This window comes from Camelina sativa, chromosome 15 (assembly GCF_000633955.1).
Source record: "Camelina sativa cultivar DH55 chromosome 15, Cs, whole genome shotgun sequence".
Lineage (NCBI taxonomy): Eukaryota > Viridiplantae > Streptophyta > Magnoliopsida > Brassicales > Brassicaceae > Camelina > Camelina sativa.
In genome coordinates, this window is record NC_025699.1 from 24097964 (window position 1) to 24110654 (window position 12691).

The following is a 12691-nucleotide window of genomic DNA, read 5'->3' on the forward strand; positions in this document are numbered from 1 at the left end:
ATACTAAAAGTTGCTAAGTTTTCAGTAATCGAGTTTATGTACCAAAGTGAAACATTGTTGTTTGTATGTTGGGGCTATGCTTTGTTTCATTAAAATATTGTGAGTGGTCGACTTGTTAAATCAGTTCTAAATAAAAAACGAAAGTTGTAAAATATTGTGAGTGGTCGATTTGTTTGGTTGTAATTAATAGAATATTAGGGTGAATGTGAGGTCTTATGTATAACTAGATCACTTAGGTAGAAAATTTTAGTATAACTTGAACTACTTGGTGCAACCGTAGTAGAATTAAAATAAATTTCAATATGAATCATGTGAAAACGAATAAAAAATAGATTTTGGTGCGGAATATTTATTTAAAATCATCACACTGTGATAAAATGAACCAAAGACAATATGATATTAGTAAAAAATTATTTGATATACACATAACTATACATAGTTATTCAGTTGTACTCTCATATCCATAGTTGAACTTTTGCATTTTTTTTGTATTTCCAGTTGAACTATAAAATAAATTATTAATTAGCAGTTGACCACAAGATTTATCACTATTAATTAGCATAAACAAGGTTTTCATAACACAATGTTCATAAAAACTTGGGTTTCACCTCTTTTGCTTCATTTGAGGTGATCACTTATTAAGTCTTTCTTATACTATAAAAAGTATTTTATGTGAAAACGATAGTATATATTAGAAAGTGATAAATTCTTGTATTGTTGATTAAACATGGTTCTTTCATAGTTCAATATGTAAAGAAATTCTTATAAACCTTAATTATCATTTTCAAATTTTAAATATAAATGCAAATCTAAATATATATTTAGTTGTACCTAGTTAAACTGAGTATTATATATTTATGTTATCTAAATATTACCCTCTATAGTTAAAATGTAATTTTGTCTGATTATTATTCATTAGCTCTCGAAAATATAATAAATAAACAAACAATTACGAATTACATAGGTTGTTCTAGTAACATCTCTTACTTTTTCTAGTAACATCTCTTACTTGTTCCATTTCCGGTGAACAATTAGCTAGGGTTGCAGAAGAAGATATGTTGAAGATGACTACAAAATTACAATAATATCGTTCATTAAAACAGATTTATGGACGTACACTAAGCAAAAGAACGTTATGTACGTACACTTATCTCAAGAACGTTATGTACGTATGCGTTCATATGTACGTACACGTTTATATGTACGTACACGTTCGATTTTAGGTTTAATGAACCCGAAATTACCAGAATATCCTCGTCTTCTACCTCTAACATACGACTGAAAACCCTAATTTTCCCTGCCTCACTTTATTTTTTCACGACTTATGTCTATTTTTTTGGTTTCACTTGTGGGTTTTTTACTCAACTATTATAGATTTTCATCTCAACATCTGATTTCTAAATTAAAAACCTATAAAAAGTGAGTTATATAGATTTTTGAACAGATATCTAGCTCTTCCATGGATGAACCCAGAGGAAAGATTAACGAAACAGAGTAGGAAAAAGACGTTTGCTCCGGCCGACAAACAGAATACGATTGATGAATCTGCTACAAACGTTATTACATGAACACCATAGATCGGAAGAACAGCAAACGTGTTTAGATCTACCTCCAATAAGTCTATCGCAACGCTAGACTGTCTTTGACAGCTCAAACAAATTCGTGTTATTCTGGTAAGACTTTACAGCTGTCAAAAATGCTTACTAAATCTACCACGGACAAGAAACCTACCATCACACTCCGAAAACTATTTCAAAAAAACAAACAAGTATACCAAAAATATCTGAAACGAGAGAAGGCTGTCGAATAAATCTGTCGCAACAGGCCATTAGTCTACCATAAATATCTTTTGGGTCATATTGACTGTTGAAGGTGTACATCAGATATTTTTGGTACACTTAGTTTTTGATACACATATACGTCCACCGATAAGTGTACCAACACTACAACTAAGTGTACCATCTACGTCGACGGCAAAGTGTACCAGCACTACAACTAAGTGTACCAAAAATATCTGACGTACACCTTTAATCAGTCCACGTGTATAAATCTACCATCAAAGGATCGGTAGACTTAGTCCCAACTTCCAATGTTTTTTTTTTTTATGGCATTAGCCGTAATTACGTTTTTTCCCAACACTAGTTTCAGGGGTAGTATAGGTACAATGGGTTAGTCTAGTAATAACAAACAATTGTATGTTACTTTTGTAATAAGGAAGCTTTTATGCAATATTCTAGTAACTCACCCAAATAGAAAATAACAATAAAAAGTTTTTGAGAGAGGGCCAATTTTGGATTTAAACAAAGATGACAAATTATATCATTATACATCAAAAATAATTCAAGATTCTTCTATGTGACGTTTTAAATGTAGTCTTGTCTGTTATTTTTTTTTTGTCGTATGAATTTTATTATTGAACCAAAGAAAGATACCAAGATAAAATTATAAGAGGCGATGGACAATTGAATATTCTCGTGGTCATAAGGTGACGGACTACTGAATGTTCTCGCGGTCTTTAGTCCAAGAGAGGGAAACAAGCAAAAACTGAAACTTAAGCTCTATAACTGAACAATGGCATGAAAGACTCACACAAAGCTTTCCTATAGAACCAGTAAATGTCTGGAGCACCAATAAAGCTGGATAGACAGAAAAAACTTTGATATCGACTGAAGACAAACCACGCAAGATCAACTGTTCTTACACGCGGATACTCGTCAACCACAGCTTCAGCCACCTACACACATAAAACTGGTGACGTCCTCGCAAGAGAAGAACTAGAGAATGATTCCACTGCTTTGATTAAAACCTAACTCCAAAGTTTCCAAAGAAAACTCAAAGAGAGGCTAGTAGGTGACTCAACAACAAAATCCCTCCAAATGGCTCACACCAAGAACGAATCTAGAGCAAAACACAACCACAGACCAACAAGAGGAGTTGAAGGAGAGGTAGAGTAAAGATCCAATTTCAAACCAAACGACAGAGCCAAATCCATCGATTTAAGCCTCACATAACACAAATAACCCTAAATGAAACCATGGTCACACCACACAAACCCGCTAAAAAACTAAAGCCACCATCAAGCAAACATGGGATATACCAAACACGCTTAACTTGATGAAATTGACATCGATTACCAGTTAGAGAATTAACCACACCTCCCCATAAGAAGAAACCCCTCCGGAATACACCACTGAGCATCACAACGACAAGATCTAGATCTTCAAAGGAAGGGCGAGACTCCACTGAAACAGCAAAAGAAACCAATCGATGGCCGAAGAGAGAGATACACAAGAAAAAACACAACTAAAAGGACAAAGAAGGCACAACGTCGGAGCTATAAAGCCATTGGACGTTGGCTGAGAACAACTGCGGCGCTGTTTTGGGGCACTGTTATCTAAGTTTTTGGAGTTATCTAAAATAAGTTAAATTTCCTAATTGGTTTTGGAAATAGTGTTTTAAGGTTTTATATATAAAGAGCTACCAAGATGTGGTAAGCCTTTTGAGATTTGAGAAAGCTTAAGTTTTGAGTTATTTTCTTAAGCAATAAAGAGAAGAGAGTTATTTTTGCCTTTGTGTTCTTAAACTTTATTTGGTATCAGAGCTTTGTTCACGATGACCAAACCAAAGCTTGAAGATGACGAGTTTCAATCCAAAGAAGGCTGACCTTCTTCGATTAAGTGTCGGATGCTGAATTCTTCTAATTACACTGTTTGGGCCATGCAGATGAGAATTACTCTTAAGATGAATAAGGTTTGGGAAACCATAGAAGACGGCGTTAAGAACATCGATAAGAACGACATGGCAATAGCCCTGCCGTTTCAATCAATACCAGAAGATTTAACCCTTTAAATCGGAGACCTTGACACATCAAAAGCGGTTTGGGATGCAATAAAGGCGAGACATGTTGGAGCTGAGATAGTAAAGGAGGCTCGATTGCGTAATTCGACCGACCTAATGGCGTAATTCGACCGACTTAAGATGAAAGAAACTGATACAATCGATGATTTTGTAGGAAGTCTATCACTGATTTCCTCAAAATCAGCGTCTCTTGGAGAGACCATTGAAGAATCAAAGCTTGTTAAGAAATTCCTGAAATGTTTACCAAGAAAGAAATATATACATATTGTTGCAGCCCTTGAACAAGTTCATGATCTGAAGAAAACTACTTTTGAGGTTATTGTTTGAAGGCTGAAAACATATGAAGAGAGAATAGGCAAAAAAGATGAAGAGCAACAGGAAGAGCTGAACAAACTGATGCATGCTAATACTGATACACAATCGGCCTTTCATGTTGGTTATGGAGGAAACAGAGGAAGAGGCTGAGGTGGTCGTTATGCTTAAGAGAAAGAGGTCACCGATGTTCTGGAGGTTACCAAGGACGAGGCCAAGACAGAGACACCTCTATGATAATGTGTTATCGGTGTGACAAGCTCGGCCACTATGCATCTGATTGTCCTAACAAATTGCTTAAAATTCAAGAGACAATTGAGAAGAAGGAAGACGAGACGCAAGAATCAGAAGGATTGATGATGCATGACGTGGTGTTCTTAACGAGAAGAAGATAAAACCAAGCAACTTTGAAGCTGATTGCGATGCAACTAACGTGTGTTATCTCGATAATAGTGCGAGCAATCATATGAGTTGAAACCGATCTTTTTTTGTGAACTTGATGAGACTATTATAGGAAAGGTACGTTTTGGAGATGCTTTTTGGATTGATATAGAAGGAAAAGGGTCCATATGTTTTGTGTTTCAAGATGGGAAGAAGAAAATTGTAAAGGTTCTTTACAATGTCTACTATATACCAGGTTTAAAGAGCAATATTGTGAGTGTTGGTCAAGCTACCAAAGCAGGATGTGAAGTACAAATGAAGGGAGAATTAATTATGCTTTATGATCGAATGAGTCAACTGTTGGTGAAAACGGCAAGGTCAAGAAATCGGTTGTATAAGGTCATATTGGAAGTTGAAACTATCAAGTGTCTACAATTAACAACATCGGCATAATCAACTAGATGACATGCATGTTTGGGTCATGTTTACTTAGACACGATAAAGATGATGATTGATAAAGAGTTGGTAACTAGTATACCAAGTATCACAATTGAGAAGAAAACATGTGTGTCATGCCTCCTTGGTAAACATACACGAAAACTGTTTCCTCAAGCAACTGTATACCGGACCACACAAGCTCTTGAGTTAGTTCATGGAGATCTTTGTGGATCCATTACACCTGCCACACCAGCTCACAAGAGGTATGTGTTTGTGCTTATTGATGATTATTCTCGTTATATGTGGACGATTTTGTTGAAAGAGAAGAGTGAGGCATTTAAAAAATTCAAGAAATTCAAATCGCTTGCGGAACAAGAAACGAAGGCTTTGAGCAAAACTTTTCGAACAGATAGAGGTGGTGAATTTGTGTCACTTGAATTCCAAGATTATTGTGGTCTACACGGCATCAAAGGAAATTGACTGCACATTATTCTCCTCAGCAAAATGGAGTAGTTGAAAGACGTAACTGGACTATTCTGGAGATGACTAGGAGCATTTTGAAGCACATGAGCTTACCAATTTATCTATGGGTAGAGGCAGTGAGACACGCAACCTATTTGATCAATTGAATAACAACAAGATCTCTTAACATATCAACTCCAATATGAGATGTTTCAAGGAAGCAATCCAAATCTCGGTGACCTTAAAGTATTTGGATGCATCGCATATACACGAACAGAATCTGTTGGAACAAAGAAACTCGATGACAGATCAAGAATCCTGGTGCATTTAGTAACTGAGTCAGGCTCTAAAGCCTGCCGTCTTCTCGATCCTAAAAGTAAAAAGATAATTGTGAGCCTAGATGTGATATTTGATGAAAGCAAGAGTTGGAGCTGGAATATTTCAGTAAAGAACCAAAGTGCAAACTCTGGAACATATTAAATTGGTATAGGAGAATTTGGAAATAAAGGCATAAGGGAGATCAAAACAGAGACCAAGATGGAAGATGATACCCACGTCTCTCGAGTTATGAGTGAATACGTCAATAACAAAGCGGAGCCAATAGAGGATGAGAACGTTAGCGAAGATGAAGTTGAGGAATATGACAGTGATGACAGTAATGACGAAGTTCTTGGTTTACCGGAGCAGCTGAGGAGGTCAACAAGGCTTAGAACGAGACCAACCTACTTGAATGATTATGTGCTTATTGCTGAAACAGAGTGTGAACAACTCTTGATGGTAATAAATGAGGAACCATTGACTTTCCAGGAAGCTAAAGAGCTTAAAGTGTGGATTGAAGCATGTGAGGAAGAATTATCATCTATAGAGAATAATCAAACTTGGAACCTTGTTGATCTTCCCGTCGGAGCTAAGCCAATCAGCTTGAAGTGGGTGTTCAAAATAAAGCACAATTCTGATGGGAGTTTTAACAAGTACAAAGTTCGATTAGTGGCAAAAGGTTATGTGCAGAGGCATGGTATTGTTTATGATGAGGTGTTTGCTCTAGTGGCTCGAACATAAACAATTCGCCTTATCATTGCCTTAGTAGATTCTAATGGTTGGGAAATACATCACCTTGATATAAAAACGACATTTCTTCATGGAGAACTGAAGGAGGAATTATATGTTACTCAACCAGAGGGTTTTGAAGTCTCAGGAAGAGAAACCAAGATTTACAAGTTAAACAAAAGTCTTTAAGGTTTGAAACAGGCTCCTAGAGCTTGGAATGATAAGCTAAACAAAATACTCTGAGATTTGCATTTTCATAGGTGTATTGAAGAACAATCACTGTATCAAAAGGAGGAGAGAGAGTCGCTACTTGTAGTGTGTGTGTGTATGTAGAAGATTTGCTGGTTGCTGGATCATCATTGAGTTCCATACTTGAGTTTAAGGAAGTGATAGGAACGAAGTTTGAGATGAGTGATCTTGGGAAGCTTACGTATTATCTTGGGATCGAAGTTCACCAACATGAGAGAGGTATCAGCTTAACACAAGAGAGATATGCTAAGAGAATTCTAATTGAAGCAGGAATGGATACATGTAATTCGACACATATACCAATGGAGATGAACCTGCAATTGTCGAAATCTCAAGAGGAGAAGAGCATTGATGAGAAAGGGTACAGAAGGATTATAGGATGTCTTTGGTACTTGATTTGCACACGACCAGACGTGTCTGATTGCGTCGGTGTGTTGGGTCGTTATATGCTTGAGTCAAAGACATCGCATGGAGCCGCTTTGAAGCAAATTCTAAGATACTTGCGAAGTACTTCATCACTAGTTCTTGTTTTTTGGTCGTAACGAGAAGACGAGTGTGGTTGGTTACTGTGACAGTAGTCATAGCCTTGACAAAGATGATGGAAGGAGTACAGCAGGTCACATATTCTACTTCGGGGATAGTCCAATCACTTGGTGTCCGTACCACGAGACAACCGGTGCTCACCTCAGCTAGTATCAGAGCTAAAAGGTTCTACCTAAAGGTTGTATCTTTCTGAACCCATAACTCGTTTCTATTTGTTTAAAGTTTGAATCTTGAATGTTTCTAGTAGTCTCGTTTGCTTTCTCTTGTTCATCGTGTTCTTAGTATTGTTCATCCGTGTTCTTGTTTAGAAGTCAATAGATCGAAAAAATTTAGTATTTGCTTTTGCGTTTGTGTTGTGGTCCCAAAAGTTTGTCGTGTATCACTTTTGCTTTTGATTAGTCATAGGTTTACTTTTGCATCGCTATCATCAATCATTGTCTTGGCTAAAGAAAATATCTAGTCGTTGTCCATTGAACGTAATATACTCACGAATAATCGTTTTTTTGTTTCAACGAGGTTTAAAAATCAATCGGACAGCGCATCGTGTACGGATCGAGCCACATCACCATTGACTGTCCGTACAAGCACCATGGCCGAACAACATCCACCGGAGATCCCTTTACCTCCACCAGAGATTGGCGCCACCTTGACGGCCCTTTGCAACGATATAGAGCACTTGGCCGAGCGAATGACACGTCTTGAACTCGCAAATCCCCCAAGGGAAGACCCATTGCCCATGCGGCGCCAACGATAAGAGCCGGAGCAAAGCGTGCAATCCGACGAGGACTATGAACCGCGTCCGAGGTGACGGCATCTTTGCGACGATCAGTACGAGGACGCACCGCGGCCTAGCGAACCTGGTCACAAGATAACGGCACCAACCTTTGCCGGAAAATCTAACCCAGAGGCCTACCTCGACTGGGAGAGCCGGATGGACCACCTTTACTTCTGTCACAACTATCCGGAGCTTCGCAAGATTACTTATGTCGTGGCCCAGTTCACTGACTATGCGCTTACATGGTGGGATCGCTTAGTGGCCGAACAACGCCGCAACCATGACCGACTGATTGCTACATGGGAGGTCATGAAAGCCGTGATGAGGAGAAGATACACTCCACCGTTCTATCACCGAGAGCTCCAAAAGAAATTTATGAGACTCACTCAAGGCTCACGGTCCGTTGAAGAGTACTACAAGGAGTTCGAGCACCTAAGCCACCAACTCCAAGTCGAAGACACCGAGGAATCCTTCATGGCACAATTCCTTGACGGTTTACAAGATCGGACCGCACGAAAGGTCGAGCGCCAACCTTACCAAGGGTTCGAAGAGCTGTTGCACCTAGCGGTGCAAATTGAATCCCAATCTGAAAAGAAGGCCGCCGCTATGAACCGAACCAGAGTTCAAGGAGTGTTAAAATGGTCACCGAACGCTTCAACCTCCAACCAGCCACAAGAGAAGCCGAAAATGGCCAATGTTGACTCGAGGTTCAAATCTAAGGAGCCGGCCAACAGTAGTGAATGCGCATTTTTTTTAGTTGTAATTTTTAAAAGAAAAATATTGAAAGTAATACCTTTGAACTCTTTGATCTTGGCAAAACGCAAAAGGCAAACAACGGTAACACAATTCTCATATGCATGTTCACATGAATTGTAATATTCAACAGCATATTTTTCCCACAAAGTTACAGGCAATCTCTCATCACTAACGTATACATCAAGTTAACAGTTTTCGAAATAACAAAAATTGTTAGGTTATGAACTTTTATTCAATAAAAGCTTACTTTTCATCTCTTAGCTCGAAGTCAATCTTCTTAACTGGTTTGTTGTTAACATCAAGGTCTTCAACATCACCAACATTAAAAACTTGACCAATGACATCTGAAGAAGACAATTATTAATTAGATATAATTTTCAGAATAGAAAATAAATTGAAAATGATATGAACTTACCAACCAAAATGCTGGTATTAACCTCGTGTGCAAGGATCTTTGGAAACTTTGCTAGAGATAAGAAAATTGACTCACTAACATTGTCAGTAGCCCTAACATTGGTACTGTTAACAAAGTTAATCTTGTACACGTGCGAAGTAGGGTCTGAAATGACCAGCAGCATTGGTTAGACTGAATGTTTCAATGAATCTCCATTGACCTTCAAGCAACTGATTAGCATAACGAACCACCAAATCCTTCTTGACAGATGCGTGGATCTTTGTATCCTATTCCAAAAAATATAATGTTAATATATGGACGTTATTAAATATCAATAGGAGAAATAGGTTTGTAAAACAACAGCTTACTGTGGAATCAGCTAAGATACACTCAGGTGTTTCACCAGCCTTAGGTGTATATTGATGTAACATCTGCGAACCAAAGTGTGTATTTTGGGGATGGGTGTCGATCGAAACCAATGGTAGTGTCGGTCGACACCAATAAATTCTGGTTCGACCAAATTGATTTAATTGGCAATTTGGGTCAGTTTGATTTAAGGAAAACTATTGAACCGAGATATTTAAGTGTTTTATCGACAAGAAGGGTTTGGGAAGTTCCTTCTGTCGCTGCTTTTCAGAGTTTTGAGAGAAAAGAAGTGTGAGAGTTTGTGAGATTTGTTGGCATTTCTTGGGAGATCAGAGGCTAGGAACGTGTTAGAAGCTTGCTAGAAAGGTTGGATTCCTCGTGGTTGGTCAGAAACTTCCTGCAAAGAGGTGAGTGCATGTCCATGGCTTATCTAAGCTAAGATCTCTATCTTTTATGTGATTTGGTGCTTATTTGATTGTTTCCTTTGAGTTCTCTATGGTTTTTCGTGGCTGTTATGGCTGGGTTTTGCTTTTGAGGATGCATGGAGCGGATTGGAGAAGCTTGGAGGCGAGATTCAGAGTTTCTGATCAAGGAAAATTGATGCTTGGCTCGGTGTCGATCGACACCAGTTGGGGTGTCGGTCGACACCAACGCGAGGACGATTCGATAACTTTGGCGAGTGTCGATCGACACCATGTGGAGGTTTCGGTCGACGCAAACTAGGGTTTCAGGGATGTCGAGCATGTGTCAGTGTCGATCGAAACCATTTGGTGTCGGTCGACACCCTTCTTCAGTTTCGACGGATGATGCGATGCTTTGTATATTGCCTGGTTTGTTTTATTGTTTGTTGTTTGTGGCATGTAGGGATCTTATTGCTTGTGTGTATAGCCCAGTAGATGGGAGGATTTCCTCAATGAGTGTTTATCAAATACTCGTGCATCTCAATTTGTGTTTGTGGTGCAGGTAAAAGCAAAATGTGATCGTAGAATCAAGGCGACGAAGAGGAGGATGTTCTACTGACTCGATTGGATGTTGTCTGGCTTGCTAGGTTGCTAGAGTTAGGTCAATAGAACATTGCTAGGTTGCTGGTTCTATGTTTCATGTTGATTGGTTATTGGATAATTGATATGATTTATTATTGGTTATTTGATTATTGAATATTTATTAGATATTGGTTATTTATTGGTCTTACTTGTTTCTGCTGTTTGGTGTGTTTGTGGTTAGGGGGCTAGTGGGTATGAGACCCCTAGCTTAGATTAATATTATTATTATTATATATATATATATATATTATGTATTTAAAAAAATGGGTTGGATTGTTTCAATTGACGCCATGAGTGAAGAATTTTAACTTGCACTCTCCAAGTAGTCTTGTATTTGTACGCAAGTCAAGAAGGAAAGCGAATGAAGCAGCTATTTTTAGAATGTGTTTTATCTTTAGAGAAGAAAGCAGTGTGTGAGTTGGTGAAGATGAAGTAACGAATATGTACGTATATATAGTTTCGAGCAGAGGGGGAAACGAAAAGAGTATTCGTGTTTAAAAACCAAAATAAGGCATAAAATCTTTATTAATCACCATTGTTAGCGAGATTGATATACAATTTTCAGTTTAGATGTTCACAAATAAGAGATATGCATCTTTATATTACGTTGAAGATAGATAATGATAAGAGAGAATAAGAAATTAGTTTGGATATGTAACCGACTATACAAATCAATTTCGTAACGAAGTTATGTAAGGATATGAAATTAGCTTGCATAATGATTTGGAACGATTAATGAAGAATATGTGTTTTGATAATAGGAATTACCGAAATTAAAGAATAATCTGTTTGTTGATAATAAGAAATCACAAAATTAGTGGATTAGAAGAAATTTCAAGTATTAGGATCTAAATGAAAGGATACGAATCTAATTAGTGTAGATTGCAATTAATATATTTTTTAAAAAAATCTGAAAGATCCAAGTAAGATCCGCGTCCCTCTATTCATGGACCGAATGGTTTATTCCAAACCCAAATATAGTTGTCTGCGAATAGGTTATGTTTGATCGCAAATTTAGGAGTGTCGATATGATTTTACCCTTACAAAGAGACTTCCGAAGACTGTTTTGAATAGCACATTTCGTAAATAAATGAGTAATTTTGGACTTCTCAAAATGTACTCCACTTTTAATAGTATTAAGATCTATGGGCTTTCAAGCCCAATACACAACGATATTGAACAAAACATGTATTTGTTTATTCTAGAATCCGATGTGGGAATACTGGCCTTTTAAATATCTTGTTTTTATTTCATTTTTCATTTTCAAATTAGACTAGAAAATGTTTGTTATGTTGTTGAATACAAAATAGTATTTCTTTTATTACAAATAGCCTTGTTGAGTCACGAATCTAATTTTTTTTTGTCAAAACGAATATGAAACCCTTATTTCTGTAAATTAATTTTGTTATGATATAGTTTTTTATTAACTAAAATTTTTATTAATTTATTAATCCATGATTAACCCCGGTTGAACCAATAACCCGATGACCTAGAAGGTACTCCAGTTCATCATCTGCGTCGGATTTAAAAACATTGGTTTAAACCCTTTACATGAGACTAAACGTCAAAAATAGAAACCACTACACTAAAGGAAGTTTTCTGAATTGGAGGCCCCTAAACTCTATGTAATATTTGGTGCCTAAAGTCCTTACGTATGGTTTAGCACAAATATATAAGTTTAGGTTGTGAATTTAAGTTTTTGCTAAGTGAGGGAATGATTCTAGCACACTGCTACAGACTACATAGTTCACGTATGAATTTAACATACATCTAACATCTTTAGTGGAGATATGTAAAGCCGTTTCGGATATGAAAAAACAGAGCATCCCGGAATATATAATCAGAACCGATAACTAAAATTCGTAAAATGAAACACATTTTGAATGCACGATCTAAATGGTGCTATGCTTAGTGACCCAAATAAAGCCCACGAGAGATTCAGCCTTCTACTACCTAAATCTGGAGATGGGAAACTTGGTGAGCAAGTCCATTTCCTCTAGAGCGACTAAAAAAGAAGAAAGGGAACATCACTACCGATTCTTCAATTAGGGTTTTCATTTTCACAAA